This window comes from Salvelinus sp. IW2-2015, linkage group LG4q.1:29 (genome assembly GCF_002910315.2).
Source record: "Salvelinus sp. IW2-2015 linkage group LG4q.1:29, ASM291031v2, whole genome shotgun sequence".
Lineage (NCBI taxonomy): Eukaryota > Metazoa > Chordata > Actinopteri > Salmoniformes > Salmonidae > Salvelinus > Salvelinus sp. IW2-2015.
The window spans coordinates 18,186,315-18,211,780 of NC_036842.1; the positions used below are offsets into that span (position 1 = coordinate 18,186,315).

At 39.0% G+C, this 25,466-nt stretch overlaps 2 long non-coding RNA genes across 2 annotated transcripts in view; both read right to left on the reverse strand.

Moving 5' to 3' along the window:
- LOC139026834 (uncharacterized) overlaps window positions 1-25,466 on the reverse strand; it is a 405,332-nt gene that overhangs the window by 172,609 nt on the left and 207,257 nt on the right. The window lies entirely within an intron of this gene.
- On the reverse strand, window positions 22,898-25,077 carry LOC111961097 (uncharacterized). The gene is made up of 3 exons (XR_002876931.2): window positions 24,945-25,077; window positions 24,468-24,555; window positions 22,898-24,347 (listed from the first exon to the last, which is right to left on the reverse strand). It is a non-coding gene; the product is annotated as an uncharacterized lncRNA (long non-coding RNA).

The following is a 25,466-nucleotide window of genomic DNA, read 5'->3' on the forward strand; positions in this document are numbered from 1 at the left end:
GCTGAGGAGTAAGTTTCCCACATCCCCAAGTGTCCCACATCCCCACAGGCTCAGGTAGGATAACCCCTTATTGCCCTTGATGTGCTCACGCCACCCGTGGGATCTTCTGCTGGGGCCTGTTTCAAAATATCCAAGGCAATCATTTAATGCAAGCTGTGTGTATGACGCATGTGAGTGTCCTTGTCGGTGTGTGTGTAAACAGTATTTGTGTGATAGGTGTGCGTGTGTTGTGTGTGGTGTGTGTTTGTGTGTGTTGTGTGTCACTGTGTGTCAAAAGAGGTATGTGTGTGTGGTATTAGGGTGGGGGGCCCGGCCCAGACTCCCCAGCAGTAGGGATGAATCATACTCAGCCATTGTCTCACTCCTCACCCATGGGAGCGAGTCCTCACGGTGGAGGGGCAGGCAGGCAGAGAGGTGTGCTGAAAGGGTGGGTGGGATCTTGAATCCGCTGTCCTCTGCGCTCTGTTGTCCGGGAGTATCGATCAGAGGAAAACCACTCAATCATACCTCCTGCCCCTCTGCCTTCTGCAGGGCCAGCATAAAATCCCCAGTGGAAACCAGAGAGAGGGGTTGGGGGGAGCATATGTACACTGTAACTGGTTCCACAGCCTATACTAATATAAAATTGTTTGCATGTTTGTGCATGTAAATACACGTGTGTGTGTGTGTGTGTGTGTGTGTATGTATGTGTGAGCACATGCATGTCTACAGCATGACAAATTAATTCCTGATTATTTTAACAGATCATTTTGGGTATATATTTCATGCAACCCAGGTTTCTTTTCTACACCCACAGAGAATTGGCATTTGAACCCACAGTGAGAAACCTCTGCCTCAGTCTATATTTATTGATAGTTCATCAGCACATTGGGGGCTGTCATGACGTGGCCCTTTCTGGGTGTAGATCGTGGCTTCCCCCTCTCTCACTCTCTCCTACACCCAGGTTCTGTTATCTCAGGTCATAAATTCCTGGCGGAGACTCTCTCCCCCTTTTCATGCAGTGAGAGAGACCACAGAGTGAACAAAGGATTTCACGTGGCTGAACTCCTAAATCCTCAAAATGGGAGAATGAAACAATATGTCCACTTGTGAGAATGTGGGAATGATCCGTGGACACTTAAGGGACAGTTATGTTGAGAGTGTTTCATTTGGTGACCTCATGAAGGACAGGAAACACACATAACTGTATGTCTGAATGTGCACATTTCTCAATTATGGGGTTTGCATCTAATTATTGTATAAAATGAATGAGTAAAGATAAAACTGTTTGTGAAATGATGTAATGTGATGTTAACCTTTCATTTTCAATGAATTGTATTCCGTGTAAAGTTTAGCTAGTCAGCGGCCAGGCCCCAGTGAGCACAGACATCATCAGGCGTCATGGAACCACCCTTTTTTATTGTTATGAATAAAACCCCCTCCTGAGGAAATCTTCTTCAGACTAAGCAAACCCACAGTGGGAGCTGTGATTGCGAATAGTTGAGTACCAAGACTAGAAAACCATGGCGCATTGGCTACACAGCTGGAAATAGTTCAACTCTGAGACTATTGATCACTACAGAATAAGAGCAAATCTGAGATACTAATTACTAGTCTGCAGCTAGAAATGATGTAAACCTGGGATGCGAATATCGACAACCGCCGAATCATCTACTCTAAGAACAATGGACGCCTGACGTACCCATTACAACAGACACCATAAGTAACCAGAGACTCTCTGATGAACTGACTCTCCAGCAGACAGACCAACGATTCCAACAGAGAAGACAACAACGACATATTGGCGTAAATATATTGATTGCAATTATTCCCGAATGACCGAGCATTCATGTGCAAAGGATTAGCATTTCAATTAATATAATTAACCACTGTGTGTAGTGATCCATTTTGTCTTTCCCGCTCCTTTATCGGTCCACACCCCCCTTTCTTTGTATACCAAGCCATCATATCAGTTTAGCCCACTAGGGGATCTTCCCTATCATTGTTAATAACAAATATCTACTGTTTGTTTGTTAGGCATTTCTGTGATTATTTAGTCAGTTAGTAAATAAATGATTAAGCCAATTGGTGTATGGATGATTTATAGTAAAGGCTGGGTTCATGCAGATAACCAACAATTTATGACATTCAGATGAGACTGACGGAAGGTAATAATAATTAATTAATAGAAGACTAATTGATCAGATATTAAAATATATCTGAAGAGTTATATTCAGAAAATTGTAACTTTATAATCTGAAGATTTTCCGTGGTGCCCCGACTTCCTAGATATGTACATGATTAGTTTAATCCCGTAATAATAATTACAGAGAATTGATTTGATCAAATAAAATTCTTCACCTTTAATGATACTAAAGACACGACATGGCTCTATTTTAACAAACCAAACGCAATGGTAAATATTAGTGCTGGTGGTAGCGCTATGGGTGTGTCAGAAATATTATTATTTTTCAAAACCAGAATTATGGGCACAGTAGCTGGCAGTGGCGCAAAAGGGCTGGGTTTTGATGAATAAACAAGTTGTAGGTGTGTTGAGGCTTGACCCCTCACTGGCCAATCAGAACATGCTCCATGACTAAATATGTAGTCACTTCAAGTTGTGCATTTACGGTCTTTTGTGTATTYCGTTGTTATTAACTCCAGTTAGAATGTTAGTCCATTATAGCCAAGTTTGTTAAAATAGTCTACAGAAACAAAATAACAAAATGTAGGCCTATTCCATATTTGCTAAATAGGTTACTGTATGTCTAAATACAGGAACCATTGTTTCTCCCCGTGGGTATATAATATTAAGACATCAAACTTTCACAGTAGCTGGAAAAAGATCCAATATAAAGAGAAATGGGGAATGTCCACTTACCATTATACTGCTCCCAAAGATATAGTTACTGTATAGCCTACCACCACCGTTGACATGGCCAGTAGTGACTTTGCAACGCGAAAAGTAAACAAACAAACAGGCAAATACAGTCTGTGTGGTAGCATAATTACAAGATTATGTTGTGTTTCTGCCCCAAATGGTTGTTTTATGAAAAAGAGTAAGGTTCTTAGGCAACTGATTAAGTGATGGCTAGGTAAAAAAAKCTACAGCTGGCATTCCATAGATAAGATGTGGTGGGTGTCACCGAGATAGAGATAGCCTTGAAGAGTTTAGAACAATGCCTCATTGTCTCATCTTCCTGGCATCTGGGAAACGAAGCCAGGTTCGAGGTAAAACACCATCCTGTGTAGATAACCAAGGTGGCTTWTGGGAGTTGGAACCAGTCTGACTAAGCGTTTTTAGGTCCTTTATAACATCTGTTTTTCATTATCAGTTAAGCACTCGGCAACACACTTCAGAGCGTGGCGTCGACGGTTTCATAATTGCAATAATTAATCGATATTAAATAAAGATGATTGTTTGAAGAAATGACCACATCTCTCTCAGTACTGAATTTCCACAACACCTGCAAGCTGATTCAGCACCATGTACATCGGTCAGAATTCCTGCAATTTGACAGTTAGGTTCAACAGAGGAAAGAGGAACATGCATCTTTTGACAAATTATATACAATAGGCAGGCTTTTTCAATAACTTGATGTACCTAAACAGGCTTCCTAAAGTCACTGACACCTTTCATGCAATGGGTATCGCACATAATGAGTCCAAACTTAACAGAAGCTGGACATAATTAATAATGTCCAATATAAATAAAAAAGTGGAATGTCTGTCCACAGTTTTGTTTGCGTGATATTTTAATAAAACATTGGTGATGTATATAAGGCTTCTGTTTGCACCACTGCTGGACAAATCTATGCCATAACTTCTTTCGGATCATTGGGATGCTAGCATCCCACCTCGACAACATCCGGTAAAATTGCAGAGCGCGAAATTCAAAAAACAAAAGTAGTAATATTAAACATTCATAAAAATACAAGTGTTATACACCATTCTTTAGCTTAGAATCTTGGTAATCGAACCGCTGTGTTCGATTTACAATAGGCTTTACGGCGAAAGCATAGCATTTGATCGTCTGAGGACAGTGCCTCACCCACTTCCTGCATTAAAATGAATTCATAACCTGCACAGGTGTCACAAAACTCAAAAATAGCGATAACATAAATCACATACCTTTGAAGATCTTCATCTTTTTGCAATCCAAAGGGTCCCAGTTACACAATGAATGGTCGTTTTGTTCGATAAAGTCCTTTATATCCCCAAAAAGTCAGTTTAGTTGGCGAGCTTCATTCAATAATCCACCGGTTTCCCCTCGTTCAAAAMGCATACAAAATGAATCCCAAACGGTACCAATATACTTCATCCAAACAAGTCAAACAACGTTCCTAATCAATCCTCAGGTACCCTAATATGTAAATAAACAATKAAATTTAAGACGGAAAATAGTATGTTCATTCCCGGAGATAAATAACCAAGTGCGCGCCTTCAAGCAGAGGCATAACGAAAGTCAGAAATAGCAATAAAATGAATCACTTACCATTGAAGATCTTCATCTTTTTGCAATCCAAAGGGTCCCAGTTACACAATGAATGYTTGTTTTGTTCGATAAAGTCCTTCTTTATATCCCAAAAATGTCTGTTTATTTGGCGCGTTTGATTCAGAAATACACCTGTTCCAACTCAACATGCCTACAAAGGAATCTAAAAAGTTACCTGTAAACTTCGTCCAAACAATTCAAACAATGTTTCTAATCAAACCTCAGGTACCCTAATATGTAAATAATCGATAAAATTTAAGACGGAATAAACTGTGTTCAATTCCGAAGAAAAAGAACGAGGAGCGCGCACTCATTCACGCGCGCCAAAAAACTAGAGTCCTTCTGAGGGACACTTCGAAAGAATACGAATACTTCTTCATTTTTCAAAATACAAGCATGAAACAATTTCTAAAGACTGTTGACATCTAGTGGAAGCCATAAGAACTGCAATCTGGGTCCTAATTATTAGACTTTCCCATAGAAAAGCATTGAAATGTCCAATGACCTCAAAAGTTCTCGAGGTTTCGCCTACCAACTCAGTTCTGTTATACTCACAGACATTATATTAACAGTTTTAGAAACTTTAGAATGTTTTCTATCCAATACCKTGCATATGCATATCCTAGCTTCTGGGCCTGAGTAACAGGCAGTTTACTTTGGGCACCTCAGTCATCCAAACTTCGGAATACTGCCCCCTAGCCTTAAAAACATAACCAACTGAGTTACCGCAGTTGTGCTGAATGAAATGAACATATTGGCACACATTTTTAAGGACACACCTCAAACATTTCCACCCCTCCTACCTCAGCGCAAGCGAGCTGATGTCAGACAGGTAAATTGCCGAACCTGACGTTAGTGGTGGATAATTCCAGCGCGACAGTTTTTACATGACAAAATTGCACGCACACACTGTATTTCTGTTGGAGCATGCCTGCCCACTAGGCACATACTAATTGAATCAACATTGTTTCCAAGTCATTTCAATGAAATTACTTTGAACCAACATGGAATAGATGTTGAATTGACGTCTGTGCCCAGTGGGTGGCTATTTTTGGTTCTACCAGGACAGAATGGCAATGGGTCAGTAACCCCTTTTCCTTTCAATGTGTAACGTTTCATAGCAACGAGTGTGTAAATATGTTGGATGCCAAAACTATATACGTATAATATATTTTTATTCTTTGAGATACTTCTCTATGTTGCTACACAGAAAAAAAGACTAAAACAGCATGACACTACTTGAAATTGTTTTATTTTGAGAAATGACAGAATAGACTAAATGTGGGTTGAATCAGAACATGATTACAATTTTGTTACAGTGTAACAGTATAAAGACAGCTTACATTAGATATCCCAACCCCGCCTATGAGTTCAATTCTGTATGTCAGCCGCCGTGAGATGATCATTAGAGCTGTTGCAGGGGAACACTGAGGCATGGCATCAAGGTCTCCTTTACCCGCAAAGCCTCTAATTATGAGCTATATCATCTTCCCACTCTGCTTTTCAATTGCGTGTATGTGACATTGATGCTTGTAAGCTGTGATTATATCTATACGGATATCCAGATGCCTCCAATAGTAATTCTCGAGCTGAAACACCTGATAACACTTCTGAAGAGAGAAGCACAAAGAAAGAACGGTGCAAAGACAGTGTTTCTGAAAATAGATATGCCAATGATATAATCATCGCCACAAGTGCTTGATCGAAATGTGTATGTTTATGCTTATACATCTGTGATGAACCTGGATCAGTGTATGCTTTGAGGCTTTGAGGAGGTGAGAATAGCTTTCAAATTAGACAGATACCTTGAGCCATAACCTTAGAAAGTTTTTTAAAGTGTACAGTATCTTGCCACTATTTTCAGTGAGATCATAAGACTGCATAATATCAAGAAGTACTATGTAATTGTGGGTAGAATATATACCAATATTGCACACACTGTATATACCAATACTGCAAACACTGTATATAACAATATTCCACACACTGTATATAACAATATTCCACACACTGTATATACCAATACTGCACACACTAAGCACTGGCACCATTGTTGTCACTAGAACAAACACTTTGGAATTCTTTGGCCTTATGAGGATTTTGCATCAACTCCTTTGAAAGTGAAGGCATCAATTAAATTCTCTATGGGTGTAAAATATACACCAAGCATCATGATACTGTCACTCTAAAAAAGTTTTTATTTACGGCTCTACCCTATGGAGACCTAAGGCTATATCTGTTTCACACTGTATGAAGCTGACATTTTGAGTAAACTTCATGTATATCCCAGGAGATTATACCATAAAAAATATGTTTAGAGGAGTGGGAGAACTCCCCTAGTTCCCTGTCTCTCTTATCAGGTAAGCCTCAAGTAATGACATGGGTTCATTGGAATGCAGAAAACAAGTCTCTCAGTCTTACATTGAGAATACCATTTCCATTGGCATTTCAATAAAAGTGGTGAACAGAATGTGTGATGATGGCAAATAAATCTGCATTTGTATTTTGAGCTTTCATATTTTAAGTAAAAAAATACTCCCACAAAGACATTGCAAAGTAAACGATAAATTCAGATGTCCTTGTATCTTGCGAAGAATAAACACGCTTGAAAGCAAATGGGGAATAATTAGTGGTAGACTATAAATGCAAGGATTAATTTACCAGCCACACATCTGACTACAATTAGACTGTTTGCTGTTATTGGCACGCAACCAACATAATGTTATTTAGGGACAATGAGAGATAATTAAAGGTGCTATACAAAGGATATTTTAGATTTTTTTTGCACAGTAATTTCAGAAAATGTCCATAATAATATCTGCAGTAATAGTGGAATGATAGTGTTTCACAGTATTACTTACCCGCCAGTGTTGTGATTAGTTGTGATATTCGCCTATTGATTTCTCCCGCCAGAGCGGAATCTGTTGTCAAAATGTGAAAGCTGTTCAGACTTTGTCGCTGTGTTATCTAGAGGAAATCACTGGCATTCTCTGGTTGCTAAAATTCTACTCTGTTTGCTCAATTTCAGTTTATTTGAGAAAACAATCACTGAATAATGAAGTGGTCTGAAACCCACTTTGCTATCAATGGCTGTCACAGATGGCTGGACTAATAACTAGGAACAATTGCAAGATAAAATGGTTGTTAGAAATTATTCAAACCAGTATCAGGAATATAGGATGCAGATATTAGAAATGCAAATATCTCTGTTCGCTCACAGTAGAACACATTTGTTCACAAAAGAGGTCACACTTACTGTGCCAATCTGTTATTGAATGCTTTTTAGTGTGATTCAGTGAAATTGGCAGCCATATTAGACGTTCACGTCTACCTGTTTTAATAGTTGTTATTCCTAATTAGACATAATGTACATGTTAGAATTGTGTAATTCAACGCTTGACAGTACTGTAGGCATCGTTATTTTGAAGTATGATATGTTTATGGGGCAAAACTATGTCGTGCTTCATGAGAATCCAGTGATTAAAGTGGATAATTTACCATTGGTGATTGCGACAGCGATATTTGCATTTAGAATATTTCCGTCTTATATACTTATATACACATGATACTGGATGTAATAATTTCGAACAATCATTTTATCTTGCAATTGTTCATAGTTGTTAGTCCATCCAACTGTGACTGCCATCGATAGCAAAGTTGGTCTCAGACCACTTTATTCCAGTTAAAGAGCACTGAGATGTAATGCAGCGTTGRACAATTTCCCAATAGAGTCGCCACTAGAACAGATACTGTAAACCGTTGCCCGATCCCAAGCACAAAAGTGCGCTCAATAACTGTCCTCTGTCTAGACGAGGTAAACCCTCATCGCAATCCCTTAAATCCCTAAACTCTGAAATAGTGGAATAGAGTATATGAAGGATAATTCTTTTGGAGATTGAATTAAAAGTCTCTCCCACTCAACTTTTGATTCATTGGAGGGGTTTTTATCTGGTGGTAATCTGTGCTTGTTGTGTATTGTCCTCCAGCAGCGCTAAACGATAACATCAGTGTTTGGCGACGAGACGTGATGCCGCACTAGATCAGGAATTCTATATGATAATGAAAGAAAAAGATAGAATGACTGAGCCTTATGTAGAGATAATGACCATTCTCCCTGATTAGCTTTTCTTCAGATGTGTATCTCCAAGATGACTGCAGCTTGGGTGTATTAGTTATCACAATCACTTCCTTAGATTGTTCCATCATAATGCCTTTAAAGGGTTGTTATACAGTAAATATGACTTGGAGCATTATTACATCTGATGGAATTTGTCTTTGTCATTTATCTATCAAGATATTGTTTTCTTCCTCGTATTTDTTTTTACTAGATTAAGTCTTGAAAGTTGTAAGCCTTTCAGAAATGCTATTGTTGACAGGAATTCAGAGACAGCATTGTTGAACCATTGATAAATGTGTCAACCTACTCTTTAACCCACCTGAATGTCTATTTATTTGCTAGATTCCACTTATCAATTACATCTTATATCCAATGCAAGTTTACATCTTATATGCTTTATTTTCTTGGAAAATGTTTCTGAGGTGTGCCATACTTAATCTTTTGTTTGGATAAAGTTTTGCCTGATCCTCTGTTTTCTCTGATCAGCTGTCTAACTTCTGTCAGGTGTTTCAGTAGCTTGCTTTGGCAATAATACAAATGATGTTGTGTTCACTTCTCAAACAGACAGACTGAATTGTTCTAGCTTAGACAGCCCTAGCCTTGCTTGTTAGGTTCATACGTCGACTTGTGCCAGAGCTCTAAAATAATCCTGAATYAAATACACTTATTAAAGTTACAGCTTGCTGTGACAGAAGTGCCTTGAACTGTGAGTCTTAAAAGGCTTTATGTGCCTTGTACTGTGAGTCCCTGTGCACTGTTCTTCTCTTTCCCTAATGCATTTGTAACAAACTCCTCCTGTCATTAGCTGACTTCTCAAGACATTCTTTCTCTGGTCTGGTGGCTATTTGAATTGTTGTTTCTCTTTCTCCAGCTAGTACCAGGGTAGAAGTGCCTGTGTGAACCGTGAAGGGGAGAGGCAATTAAAAGGTACCCACTGGAGTCCATTCACGCCTGGCTGAGACTTGTTTGGCCTGAGATTTTTGAGAAGTGAAACTCTATTACAGACAAGGTCGCTAGCAAAGACACCCACACACACACCCTGCTCATCACTCAAGTCACCTTAACCCCCCTGTTTTACGCTGGAAGAAAATGGTTTTGACAAAAGTCTTATAACAGCTGAAGGGACTGACGTTATCTTTGGCCCTCCTTTCTTTAGTTTAATGGAATGTGTGCTCTTATGATTTTCCATTTATTCTGCCGTTTACATTTTCAACTGAAATAGCAACTGTCAGAACATTTGTATGTCTCGTTGACAGAAAATACTGTATACATTTGTATAAAGCCCTGAACAGTCTCAAAGTATGAAAGGAAGTAAGATATATATTGTGCAAATGACTATTCTACGGTGCGCACCCTTAATATCGCATGTATAGGTCAGCTATAATAAAGGAAGACACCTTGGTTCTCAGACCAGCTTGACAAACATGTTAAGCAGTAATATTCAACATGTGATTGATGAACTTACAAGTAGTTCAAACACAAATTTATTTACCCGGGGCAAAAATGTACACACTTCTGTACTGGAATGTACTGTAGTTGACACTCTTATCCCTTGGAGCAACCAAAAGGTTAAAAACACAATTTACTGAGATGGCGTTAAATAGAAACTTTGAGCATGGGAGGGAAAGGGTGGTCTTTTATAATGTTCTCTCTAGCTAGCTCTTGCCCTTCTCAATTCTGATCACACCACTGTATTTGCACAACAGTGTCACATATAGCATTATAACTTCACAGGATCTCTAGAAGTAATTGAATCCATGGGATAACTGACCTTTAACACTCGTATTGACTTTATATTTTGCCTAAAATTGGCCCTTCACTTTTTGAAATATCTGTAATTGAGCTTTTAATAACATTCTCACCTTGTGTGTTCATGGGCACAACAACACATTTCAAAATGCTATGGTTGGGTTTATTAGTATTCTAAAATGAGATATGAGCTTTGATACTGTTGTAACCTGTTTTCTGTTTCCATTTCACACAACAAATACAAAGTCAGGGAAGCAGTTGGCTATTGTTTTCAAAATACTTGGTTTTCATAGTTATTTGCTGTGATTAATATGATACAAACTCACCATTGTAGATGCTCAGAGCAGGTAAAGGGTATTGTTTGATGAGCATGCGTGCACTTTTGTAAAGCTTATTGAGCACAATTTTTGGAAACTGTACTCTGGAAAGAGAGTTCTGCAAGACCAACTTATAATGGAAACTAGATGAAAAATGCTTCAAACTTTTTAATGAATCCATGATCCCAGACGTGACCCTCGAATCTGTTTTCCTTGACAGCACTCTTAGGCAGACTGAAGCCCATAAACCAGTGTTTTAGATGTAGAATTGAAATTATTTAAGTCAAAAGTAGCTCTCATCCAGGCGCGGCAGGTAGCCTAGTGGTTAGAGCATTGGGCCAGTAACCGAAAGGTTGCTGGATTGATTCCCTGAGCTGACAAGGTAAAAATCTGTCATTCTGCCCCTGAACCGTTGTTCCCCGGTAGGCTGTCATTGTAAGTAAGAATTTGTTCTTAACTGACTTGCTAGTTAAATAAAGGTTACATAAAAAAAGCTTTTATCCCAAGCAGAGGACCTCACACTCAAACAGAGGCAGAGCCAGTATGATATCTCACCTTGCAGCTTCTGCCTGAGAGAACCCATGGGGACAGACACATACTGATTGTATTGTGTCAACGAGAAAAAAGGTAAGTTGTTCATCCTTCACACAAATCAAGAATGACATTGCAACAAAATAGGACAGTGTGGGGGGGGGGTCAGTCTGTGTACTTAGCATTTATAAGATTTGGCCAAACAGGCAGGGGCCATACTTGCGAACATTAGAATAAGTTTAAGTTACTCGATACCTTTAGTGTGTTTCCCAGAATAAGTAAATCTCTGCTATACCTCCTCTGCATGACAATCCAATTAATTTCTCTGACCCTGTAATCGCTGGATAAGTCCTGCAGGCATGGTTGTGAATCGGGGCAGGTTCATCACATAATAAGTGGCATATTTGCGTGATAAACCAGTTATCGGCCTATTGTGTCTGTGGCACTGTAATGTGGTTGTGTATCTGGGTAAGGCGATTCTGATGGCAGTTTTAATCCGCACTCACAAAATAAGGCATTGTTCCCTCTAATGTTCCCTGAGTGATGATTAATTATACTCCAAACAATTTACTTTTGACAAGGTTTACTGTCGGGGAAGAAACGTGCACTGTTGAATGCAATTAAATGTCTTCACATCAAAATGTAAATGAATCCATGGTAGACAGATGCAGCACATAGACCATTTGTTCTCAAAGAGTATGAATTATTTAGTCTTTTAAATAAAAAATGTATAATAACTTAATTAATGTTTGACAATAATTTGCTTCTTCACATTTTGAATTGATGAAAGTTGTTAATATAGGCCAATTGTAAAAAGTATTTTAAAGAACTCACATCGACATTGAACTCTAGATACACTAAAGAACATTTTAATTATACCCAAACCAATAACAAACAAATATACCCAAACAGACGTCAAAGTTTTGAGTATTTGGAAGAAAATTATTTTGTGGTAATAAAAAAAAAAGACCCACTAAAATTGTTAGCATAAAATATTGTCATCATTAGGTCAAAATATGGTAGCTAGAAGGAATAGTAATTATGATAATTCCATAGGGTTTTATGTTTTATGAGAGTGGAGAGCTGTAATAAACTAAAGATTGGCTTCAACTAACCAATCTCTTCAGTAAACATTTAAAAGAGTTAGCTGTAATATCTAACAGTTACATGATGTTCTGATGGCAAAACAGCTGCTTTGAAATGTCTGTCACCTTGAATATGTAGAAAAAAAGCATTTACATTTGATCTGTTTATGTTTGATTAATATGCCTCTGGGAGAAGAGATATAGCATGCTCATGGAGATGAGAAAAGTCAACATGCCACGATATATGGAGCTAAAGATCCTCTCATCCGAAGCCAAACTGACTGAGAAGCCAACTTTGGTGAGTTAGTAGCTGTCACTTTAGCAGTATTTTCCCAAGGTGTCAGTGTCAAGGAGGCATCAATGTCAAGAAGTCCCAAAGCAATGAGGAAGAAATTAATCATCTCAAGTACTTACTTGAACCCTTCGCCAAAATCTGACAAAGTTACAGAGCATCATTATATCAGAAAAATATATATTTAACACACTAGTGATAGAAAACTCAAAAATGTAAAGCACAGTGATCTGACTCTCCTGTCCCAGTGCTTCGACTTGAACCTCATCACCAGCATGTAGCAGTTTTCATGTTATTTTTCAGGAAGTGATTTGCAGATGATTGATCATGCTGTGGGCCTTGCTCTTGCTCAGTGGCCATGAGCAGGGTGGGTGGGAGGGAGCTGGGATCTGACAGCCAAATCAAGGACCCACAGTGATGAACACTTGACTGCAACTCCATTGATCCCCTCAGGAAGTCCTTGACTTGGAACTAAAGTAAGAACAATAGTTAGGTGGAGGAATCAGGGTATGGCGATGGGGGGGTATACATCGTTATGTAATGTAAAGATCCATCTCTCTCTCTCTACATCACGCTATTGCTATTAGGCCGACTGCAATATTGACGTCTGTCGCACTGCAACCTGGTCCATGTACAGTATGCTAGCTGTAAATTCAACCTCATAAAAGCCATGTTTGAACTGTATTTGTCCAATATTGGAAGATTGCTCTATTATAGTTGAACAACACCAAAATGCAAAGTTGACACTTTTCTTAAAATCAGTTTGCCTCAATGGAAATAAGAGGATGAATAGTATTAATACAATGCCAGGTTTTCAATGGTTACAGGAATCAACATCTTATTGCAAAAGGTCATAGCACACAAAGTATTTGTATTTACTTAATGCAAAACTTCACATGATTTTGTTTGAATTTGTCTATGCTCAAACTCAATTGAACCACTCCACTTATTCAATACCTTAAAGTGTATCCGTCATAATGCTAATAAATTATAACTTATTTCCAACTACTTGAAACACATCAAAATTACCTTAGTCACATGCGATGTGATTAACTAATTAGCGCGTACAAGAAAACCTAATTGAGAATGAATGAAGGCTAATCATTTCTAATTGTCAGGCAGACACAGACAGCTTAAGGTTGCTATAGAAACTCCTTACACAATGTTTGTCTCACATTTCTGTCCATGCAATTTGCAGCAGTATGATTGGTATGCACAAACTGTCTGTTGCTTACTAATATTTTAGAAAGATACAATAATTGCACACTACGTATTAATCCTTAAATATTTAATTCATTTTAGTTATATTAGAATTAAGTAAATACTGTACTTTTAGATTGCCTCAATGTCAGTGTCTCTCTCCTCCTCTTCACCACCTCTCATTCTGTTTTTCCCTCAGATGCCTCATTTATTTCAGAGAGACAGTGGTATCCTAAATTGCATCACAATTCAAGAACTGGCACCTTTTGTCAGGCTCAGATGTGCAGTGGACCCTGAAATCAGGACAGCAATGTGAGCGCAGCCGGCCTCAGTAATAAGTTATTTAAGTGCAAGCGTATGCAAATCCTCTACGCCTGAGCGATTTCCCACAGATCTATAGACTTGGCTGCAAACTCGCTTATTTCTCTCAGTCAAAGGTGATTTTTAAAGTACATGGGTATGGGCTGTCTACAGTGCACAACTAACTGTTTAATGTGCTGGAGTTTGTGATTCTTGTAAAAAGAAAGGAGCAAGGCAAACTGTACACTTAGAAAAAATCTTTCCAAAGTTTTTTTTGGGCTGTCCCCATAGGAGAAGCCTTTTTGGTTCCAGGGAGACCTCTTTTTGGTTCCGCGTAGAACCCTTTTTTGTTCCATGTAGAATCCTCTGTGGAAAGGGTCCTACATGGAACCAAAAAGGGAAATTCAAAGGGTTCTCCTATGGGGACAGCCGAAGAACCATTTTTCCAAGAGTGTATAATACATTGCTGCTGCCAAACATGTATACAGTACATCTCTCCCCCAGGGCTGCTGACCTGTTTACTCTTTGAGTCTGCTAGAAGAGGTTTTCATCGTATTATTCAGCCAACTTGATAAATTATTTGACTAAAGCTAATCCAGTACTTAGGTTATGGTATAAAACAAAACTAGAGTTGATGTCTGTGACCCCAATGAAATCTAATAAGCATAATAAAAATTCCCCAATGAAATCCATCTTGCCTTTTTCTAAAAAAAAATTGTGTTACAGCCTTATTCTAAAATMTATTATTTTTTCTTCTTCTCATCAATCTACACACAATACCCCATAATGACAAATGAAAAACAGGTTTTTAAATATTTTTGTAAATGTAAAAAAAAAAAATGAAATATCACATTTGCATACAGTACCAGTCAAAAGTTTGAACACACCTACTCCTTCCAGTGTTTTTCTTTATTTTTACTATTTTCAATAATGTAGAATAATAGTGAAGACATCAAAACTATGTAATACATACGAAATCATGTAAGCAAAAAAGTGTTGAACAAATTAAAATATATTTTATATTTGAGATTCTTCAAAGTAGCCACACTTTACCTTGATGACAGCTTTGCACACTCTTGGCATTCTCTCAACCAGTTTCATGAGGTATTCACCTGGAATGCTTTTCAATTAACAGGTGTGCATTGTTAAAAGTTAATTTGTGGATTTTCTTTCCATCAATCAGTTGTGTTGTGACAWGGTAGGGGTGGTGTACAGAAGATATCCCTACTTGGTAAAAGACCAAGTCCGTGATCTGACCGGCTCAAATCGGTCTTTTGAAATTGTGTTGTTCTTTAGTGTATCTCGAGTTCAATGTCGAMGTGAGTTCTTTAAAACCTCTCTAGGGTATGTGGGACGGTAGCGTCTCACCTCGTCAACAGCCAGTGAAACTGCAGGGCGCCAAATTCAAAACAACAGAAATCCCATAATTAAAATTCCTCAAACATACATGTATTTTACATCATTTTAAAGATACACTTGTTGTAAATCCAGCCACAGTGTCCGATTTCAAAAAGGCTTTACGACGAAAGCAAACCAAACGGTTATGTTAGGTGAGTGCCTATTCACAGAATACCACAGCCATTTTTCCAGCCAAAGAGAGGATTCACAAAAAGCAGAAATATAGATAAAATTAATCACTAACCTTTGATGATCTTCATCAGATGACACTTATAAGACTTCATGTTACACAAAACATGTATGTTTTGTTCGGTAAAGTTCATATTTATATCCAAAAATCTGAGTTTACATTGGCGCGTTACGTTCAGTAGTTCCAAAACATCTGGTGATTTTGCAGAGAGCCACATCAATTTACAGAAATACTCATTATAAATGTTGATGAAAATACATGTGTTATGCATGGAACGTTAGATGCACTTCTCCTTAAAACCTCTTAGCACTTGGGGTCAGATTATTATTATTTTTTTAAATAACGTGCCCAACGTAAACGGACATTTTCTCTGGCCCAGATAGTAGAATATGCATATAATTTACAGACTAGGATAGAAAACACTCCAAAGTTTCCAAAACTGTCAAAATATTGTCTGTGAGTATAACAATACTTATTCTGCAAGCGAAAGCCTGAGAAAATGTAACCCGGAAGTGATATTTGGCCCGTCTAACCTCCATTTAAAGGGGTATCAACCAGATTCCTTTTCCAATGGCTTCCTCAGGCTGTGACCAGGCTTTAGACATAGTTTCAGGCTTTTATTTTGAAAAATGAACWAGTTTTTTCAAAACTAGTCAAGTGTCCTTCGAATAGTTCCTGCGCGCGCGAGAGGAGCTCACCATTTTCCGTTTGTCTCTTATTGAATAGGTAATGGTCCGGTTGAAATATTATCGATTATGTTTGTTAAAGACAACCTGAGGATTGATTATAAAAAACATTTGACATGTTTCTACGACCATTACAGATACTTTTTGGAATTTGTCGAACGGAACACGGCTTTGATTTTCTGAGCATAATGCGCAACCCAAATGGCGTTTTTGTGATAAAAGTAATATTTATCGAACAAAAATAAAATGTGTTGTGTAACTGGGAGTCTCGTGAGTAGAAACATCCAAAGATTATCAAAGGTAAGGGATTAATTTCATTGCTTTTCTGACTTCCGTGACCAAGCTAACCAAGCTAATATAAGGCTAGCTTGTTGTAGCATTGAAAGCTACACTCACAAAAGCTTGGATTTCTTTCGCTGTAAAGTATATTTTCAAAATCTGACACGATAGGTGGATTAACAACAAGCTAAGCTGTGTTTTGGTATATTTCACTTGTGATTGCAAGATTATAAATATTTTTAGTAATATTTTTTCATCTGGCGCCCTGCAATTCTAGCGGTTGTTTAGGAAAGTGATACCGTAAAAGGGATCCGTAGCTGAGAGAAGTTAATGCAACCGCTGTGTCAGATTTCAAAAAAGCTTTACGGAAAAAGCAAACCATGCAATAATCTGAGGTCGGTGCTCAGAGCCCAATCAAGACAAAAATATTTCCGCCATATTGTACAGTCAACAGAAGTCAGAAATAACATTATAAACATTCACTTACCTTTGATGATCTTCATCAGAATGCACTCCCAGGAATCCCAGTTCCACAATAAATGTTTGTTTTGTTCAATAATGTCCATCATTTATGTCCAAATTCCTCCTTGTTGTTCTAGCGTTCAGTACACTTTCCAAACTCACGACGCTCGGGCAAGTCCAGCGGAAAGTACGAACGAAAAGTTAAAAAAGTTATATTACAGTCCGTAAAAACATGACAAACGAAGTATTGAATCAATCTTTAGGATGTTTTTAACATAATTCTTCAATAATGTTCCAACCGGAGAATTCCTTTGTCTTCAGAAGTGCGATGGAACAGAGCTCGCTCTCACGTGAACGCGCATGGTCAGCACATGTTCAGGTCATGGTAGACCTAAATCAATCCCCTCTCATTCGGCCCCGCTTCACAGTAGAAGCATCAGACAAGGTTCTAAAGACTGTTGACATCTAGTGGAAGCCTTAGGATGTACAACATTACCAATATCCCACTGTATATTCAATAGGAGCTGAGTTGAAAATCGACCAACCTCAGATTTCCCACTTCCTGGTTGGATTTTTTCTCAGGTTTTTGCCTGCCATATGAGTTCTGTTATACTCACAGACATCATTCAAACAGTTTTAGAAACTTCAGAGTGTGTTTTATCCAAATCTACTAATAAGATTCATATTCTAGCTTTTATGGTTGAGTATCAGGCCGTTTACTCTGGGCGCGCTTTTCATCCGGACGTGAAAATACTGCTCCTACCCCAAAGAAGTTAAAATACAGTTGAGGAACAATTGGAAAGTTATTTTGCTTTGAATGTTGATAAACTTGTAAACTCACTTTTGAGAAAATGGCCTTTGAATGTTTTGGTACTACTATTGGAGAGCTCTTCTTTGTCTACACCCATTCAGCATCGTTCACACCCTCTTAAACTTTAGCCCCACCCATGTCTTTAAGGGTTGATCCGACCGTTCTGTACTAACAGCAAGAGTCAAGCACCCAAGCTAACTTACTAGCTACTTCCAGACACAAATGAGAGAACAGCTCACTGAACATTACTCGCCCTAGCAGAGCTGGTTAGGCTGTTATGTTATCCAGAGCGCTGGTGACTGCAACTGTGCTGTCAGATTGTCTGTTCGTAAATTCAAACGTGTCGCTCTCGGAGCGTTACGAGTGCACACCAGATGCTCTACTCGATGAGTAGGGTTGATCCGAAGGTTCTGACCTCACAACAGCAGTCAAGCACCAAGCTAACTGGCTAACATTGGCTAGTTTGCTAGCAATTTCCAGACACATAATCAGAGAACACCCCACTCTGACCATTTTACTCACCCTAGCAGAGCTGGTTAGGCTGTTTTCATGTTATCCAGAGTGTTGGTGACTGTAACTGTGCAGCTGGAAACAATTTAAATATGCTTTTCTGTCGACGTTTACTGACACCGGCCGTATTCAACAGGTGTTTTGCATTGTTAAATTCATCAGTTATTCTGCACTCTGGCACACTCAGACGAGAGTGCTCTGAAATCAGAGTAGATAGCCAAACTGAATTTACGAATGCACCCAAAATGGTTACTTGCATAGTGGAGTCTTTTGTTAAGACAAGTAACATCAGCTAGCTAGCTAGGTAAACAATGAACCATAATCCCAACTCATGACGTTACTACCCTGTATGAATCTGCAGGTAGCTAACCAACCAGGTTCAGTGTTAGCTAGTTAATATTAGGCTGTAGCTAACTAAGCAAATGGCTCTGACATACGAATAATAAGGTCATTCATGTAATGTTAGCTAGCGAGCCAGCCAGCTAACATTAGCTAGCTAGCTAGGTAAACAATGAACCACAATCACAACTCATCAAGCTAACATTAGGCTATAGCTATCCAAGCAAATGGCTCTTTCTGTAAAAATGTTAAATGTGTAATATCTGAAAATGTAGCTAGTTAGACTATTTTACCCYTATACATCATTCATTGATGAATGCTTATCCTGTTGGATGCCATGGTTGCCCTTAGTTTGAAGATGTAATCCAGAGACATGGGTTTTCTCCATCTCCTTAGCTATCATACTCGAATTCCACTGATTTCAAAACTTGGTCCTCCAGAAAGTGGAGAGCAACACTTATGCAGTTTTGATACACAATATATATATTTTTAAAGCTGGTTAGACAGGATTACCTAGACACACTGAACAAGTCAAATAGACAAAAGCGTGCTATATGGCAGACCAATCCAAACTCATCTCTCGGTATTTCCATCCAACTCATTATCTCAGCCAATCATGGCTTGTGGGAAGGTTACTGGCTTTTTCTGTGGCTAAACCTACTAGGCTTGTAATTTAACAATTGTATCTGTATTTACAGATGGCACACAAGTTTGTTATTAAGGCACATGAAAGTTCACGTTGAAGAAGAAATTTCTGCCAAAAACACATATGCAAAGAGAAATGACAGTCCATCATTACTTTAAGACATGAAGGTAACTCAATCTGAAATTTTCAAAAACTTTGAAAGTTTCATCATGTGCAGTCGCAAAAACCATCAAATGCTATGATGAAACAGGCTCTCATGAGGATAGCCACAGGAAAGGAATACCCAGAGGTACRTCTGCTGTAGAGGATAAGTTCATTAGAGTTAACTGCATCTCAGATTGCAGCCCAAATAAATGCTTCACAGAGTTCAAGTAACAGACACATCTAAACATCAACTGCTCAGAGGAGACTACGTGAATCATCCCTTCATGGTCGAATTGCTGAAGAAACCACTACCAAAGGACACCAATAAGAAGAAGAGACTTGCTTGGGCCAAGAAACATGAGCAATGGACATTAGACCGGTGGAAATCTGTCCTTTGGTCTGATTTTGAGACCATCCAAATTTTAGATTTTTGGTTCCAACCACCCTGTCTTTGTGAGATGCAGAGTAGGTGAACGGATGATTTTCGCATATGTGGTTCACAGGACAATGACCCAACAGACCTCCAGGTGTGTAAGGTGTGTAAGAGCTATTTGACCAAGAAGGAGAGTGATGGAGTGCTGCATCAGATGACCTGGCCTCCACAATCACCTGACCTCAACCCAATTGAGATGGTTTGGGATGATTTGGAACGCAGAGTGAAGGAAAAGCAGCCAACAAGTGCTCAGCATATGTGGGAACTCCTTCATGACTGTTGGAAAAGTATTCCAGGAGAAGCTGGTTGAGAGAATGCCAAGACTTTGCAATGCTGGCATCAAGGCAAAGGGTGGCTACTTTGAAGAATCTAAAATCTAAAATATGTTTTGATTTGTTTAACACCTTTTTGGTTACTACATTATTCCATTTGTGTTATTTCATAGTTTTGATGTCTTCACTATTATTCTACAATGCAGAAAATAGTCAAAATAAAGAAATATCCTTAAATGAGTAGGTGTGTCCAAAGTTTTGACTGGTACTGTAAGTATACAGACGCTTTACTCAGTGCTTTGTTGAGGCACCTTTGGCAGCGATCACAGCCTCGAGTCTTCTTGGGTATGATGCTACAAGCTTGGCACACCTGTATTTGGGTAGCTTCTCACATTCTTCTCTGCAGATCCTCTCAAGCTCTGTTAGGTTGGATGGGGAGCGTTGCTGCACGGTTTTTTTCAGGTCTCTCCAGAGATGTTCAATCGGGTTCAAGTCCGGGCCCTAGCTGGGCCACTCAAGGGCATTCAGAAACTTGTCCCGAAGCCACTCCAGTGTTGTCTTGGCTGTGTGCTTAAGGTCATTGTCTTGTTGGAAGGTGAACCTTCGCCCTAGTCTGAGGTCCTGAGCACTCTAGAGCAGGTTCTCTCTGTACTTTGCTCTGTTCCAAACTTCTTCCATTTCAGAATGATGGATGCCACTGTGTTCTTGGGGACATTCAATGCTGCAGAATTTGTTAGGTACCCTTCCTCAGATCTGTGCCTCGACACAATCATGTCTTGGAGCTCTACGGACAATTCCTTCGACCTCATTGCTTGCTCTGACATGCACTGCCTACTATGGGACCTTATATAGACAGGTGCGTGCCTTTCTAAATCATGTCCAATCAATTGAATTCACCAAGTTGTAGAAACATCTCAAGGTCAATGGAAACAGGATGAACCTGAGCTCAATTTCAAGTCTGATCATCTGAATATTTCAAAAACCTGGTTTCAAAAAAATTGTTTTTTGCTTTGTCATTATGGGGTATCATGTGTATATTGATGAGGAAATGTTTTTATTTAATACATTTTTCAATAAGGCTGTAATGTAACAAAATGTGGAAAAAGTCAAGGGGTCTAAATACCTTCCGAATGCACTGTACCTACATTTGTCTATTGTTCTCCACAAGAGCTATTCTCCACAAAAAACGAAGAAATGCAAACCTGTTTGCTGACAAGAAGCAATTCAGGCCTCTAGGGCTTTCTGTTTGTAGGGCATGGATATAATATGCCTCTGTCTGCAACATTAATTGCGCTCTATCAGCTCCTCTCTTTGGTGGCTGTACAACTTCCATGCCCTGGAACCTCAGTTAGCACACATCATGTCTTACTCCCTTTAACAGTCCCTCCAGGATTTCACAGCAGTTTTTTGTAATATTTGCAGGCAAAAATGCTTGAGGTAAATATGCAGTGATTGATTGAAATTGCTATCCCTCTTTTTGTACTGTGGGGATTCCGTTTTATGCAATAATATTGCAATGATTTTAATGTTTTATGCTGAAATAGTGCAGTGATTGGACATTTGCAAGCCCTCGCATAACTTGCGGGAAATTGTTGATATCGCAAAAAATATCATTGCGATTGTTGAATCCTGGAGGGAATGATTAAAGTGTCTGGCTACAGGGGACTTCTCGTCACTAGTTTTGATGTTGCTCTTGCACTTTAATACAAATGTTAAATTCTCTTAGACTTTACAAAATAATTACATGGACACTTCAGTAAATAGACCACAAATGTGGTTTTACAAGATATTCTACCCCTGACATACATTTTCTTTCCCGTACGAGAGTGAAGAAAGAAATCTCCCTTCATTATTGCATTACAGTTTACAAACTTATGACAGGGGAAATTGCCTGAGGGGAGGGTAGATAGGAAATGCTGATTGGGTACATGTTAATGTATTTGCATAATGAATGTAAATAATGATTGCTAAAAAAGAAAGAAGCAGTACTACAATGTGATGTCATTTTTATATATATGGGTGAATGCCTATTGTTTTCCAAACACTGATYAAGGCTGTCTCAGAAATGTGTCCGTTTGCTCTGAACTCTTCTACTAAAAAATTAGACTTCAGGAATATTTCAGTGAGTTCGGGTTTTTCACCTGTAAATACAAATAAAATTGTACAATTACGAGCCTAGTTGGTTTAGCCACAGAAAAAAAAAATCAGCAACCTTCCCACTACCGATGATCGGCTGAGATGAGTGGGCTGGACATGCCGAGATATGAGTTTGGATTGGTCTGCCATATAGAACACGTCTCTTTGAGCTGGTCAGTATGTCTGGTCAGTATGTGTATTAAAACTGCATAAGTGTCGCTCTCCACTTTCTGGATGACTGAGTTTTGAAATCAGTGGAATTCGAGTATGAAAGCTAAGGAGATGGAGAAAACACCTGCCTCTGGATTACATCTTCAAACTAAGGGCAACCATGGCATCTGACAGTAGACACGTCCATCCATGGATAATGTATACGGGTAAAATAGTCTAGCAAGATACATTTTCAGATATTACACGTGTAACGGCAGATTTCCTCCTCTTCGTCTGAAGAGGTGTAGCAGGGATCGGACCAAAGCGCAGCGTGGTTAGTGTTCATCATGACTTTAATTAAGACAATAAACGGGAACACTACAAAATACACCAACAAATGTGAAACCGAAACAGTCCTATCTGGTGCATAGACACAAAGACAGAAGACAACCACCCACAAAACCCAACACAAAACAGGCTACCTAAATATGGTTCCCAATCAGAGACAATGACTAACACCTGCCTCTGATTGAGAACCATATCAGGCCAAACATAGAAACGTGAAAACTAGACACACAACATAGAATGCCCACTCAGCTCATGTCCTGACCAACACTAAAACAAAGAAAACACAAAAGAACTATGGTCAGAACGTGACAACACTTTTCTAATTTTGACAGAAAGTGGTTTACAGTTTCACACGTTTGCTGAATCTTTGGCCCAAAACTCTACAAATCTCTAGCAAAAGCAAACACTGCATTCAAAACTGTTCTTTCCAAAATGCTTTTTTGCATCAAAATGACACACACGTCATGAATAGATCTGTCTACCAACCAACACACTGATGTGCTCAACACAAAACACTACCATGAATATTCCATCAGTAGGTTTATGCCTTCTGCATTTTCAGTATTACACTGTAGCCGGTTGTAAAATAATGTTACAGTAATACCTACTCAACTATACATAAACACACACAAATGCAATACAGTAACAAAAACATTGTCATTTATTTCCAAAATGCAGTATTTTTTAACACTTGTGTTTTGTATGTAACACTTCACATACCCAACAGGAGAAAACCAAGAAAAACATTCAGTAAGATAAAGGGTTTTCTGTACAACAATAAAAAATGAAAGTGGCTCATTCTTTCAAAACTCTAAGCACAAAAAGAAAAAAAAACATGTAAAATGTAAGAAAAAATACTATTTTAATTTGTCTGGCCACAGCACCCATTCTACATCACAAGAGATGTTCTCCCTGGCTAAACAGCGGGGAAATAATCTTCTGGAGTGACGGATCCAGCCGCCAAAAGCCCCCACATCAATCCTCCATTGCCTGGAGAAGAGGCATCCGTGCGAGGGGATGGTGGTCATACACCTTCCATCTCCATGCTGAAAAAAACTATTAATTTGGGTTTAGGAATGGGGAATGTGGTGGGACGTATAAAACAATACATTGTGGGTGGTCGATGAACCAGTTGCGGACCAGAGCAGCCAGGTAGAAACTCACGTTGTCCCAGATGACAACATACCTGGGCTGCTCTGGTCCACCCCTCTGCTCGGCTGGAATGAGGATGCCACGTAGTGTTTCCAGGAATGTGATGAGAAGGGCGGTGTTGTAGGGACCAAGGTTGGCATGGGGATGGAGGACGCCTTGCTGGCTAATGGCTGCGGACATGGTGATATTCCCTCCACGCTGTCCATGGACATTCACAATGGCCAATAATGTTCTGTCTCCGTCCCCTTCTTTTGGCTAGGTTGAAGCCAGCATCAGCAATGTAAATATAAACGTGCTGAATTGCAGTGGCATCCAGCTCCATGACTCTGAAACAAACAAGACAATATGAGACAGACCTAGAGTAGTCGATATGGTGAGGCACAATACACTGGATTACAGTACTTTATTGTGTCTATACAGTGCTGATATGATAGTATAGTACCTACTTGCACATATTCATAGCACTGTTCTTTAGCCCTCTCAGTTTCGCTCAAATGGCACCCTGTAGACCTGTTTCATCCGGATTCGGTTGCGCTGTAATACACGGTCCAATGTAGACAAGCCCAGCTGGTGAATGTTTTTGAATATAGTGTTTTCTGCAATTATGTGTTTCTGGATTTCTCGTAGTCTAATGGTATTGTTTGCCACCACTATGTTCTCAATAGCGGTCTTCTGATGTGGTGTGAACAGCCGGTGTCCTTCACCATGGCCTGGCCATCTCTCAGTTCTGCAGAAGATCCCCAAATATGCTATGACTGGTTACAGTAAGCTAAAATAATCTATTTTCTTTCAATATGAAATGACATGACTAACATTGGCTAACAATCACTGAGTAACATAGCCCTACTGATATGTCAGACTGCAGTATAATACAGTATATTGTAAATACATAAAGAGCATAGTGTAGATGGTAGGTAACTTACCGGTTCTCATTTCTGAATGTATAGATGGTAGATGCAACCGTGTAGCGGCTCAGCTTGGGCTGAACTCTCTGCCCAGCCTCCCTCATACTAACTCCATGGTTGAGCACATGGTCTAGTTCTTGCTTCACCATTGACTTCCATTTTCCTCCAAAACAGGAGAGCTCACCTGTGGCCATTTATAGTGCTAAAGCTCTGATTTCTAAGTGAACAATTCAGCAACTATTGTTTACACCTGTGAGGAGTGGGTGTCCAATTGGTGTATAGAGCTTGGCCTTGTGATTGGCGTTGCTTTCCGAAGGGACTAAAGAGATTTTAATTTGGAATGTTGTGCCTAATGTAGAGAACTGTGTGTAGTGTTTTGCAAAAAATGTGATATAGAATTGAAAACTGAGTGTTGAGCAGGAATTGTGCTTGCAATTTTGCAGACTTGGTTTAGGGATTTGTTACATGAGTTTCAGGTTTCGGTGATTGTGTTTCAAGTTCCAATTTTACTGTGTAAACAATTGGGAAGAACTTTAATAT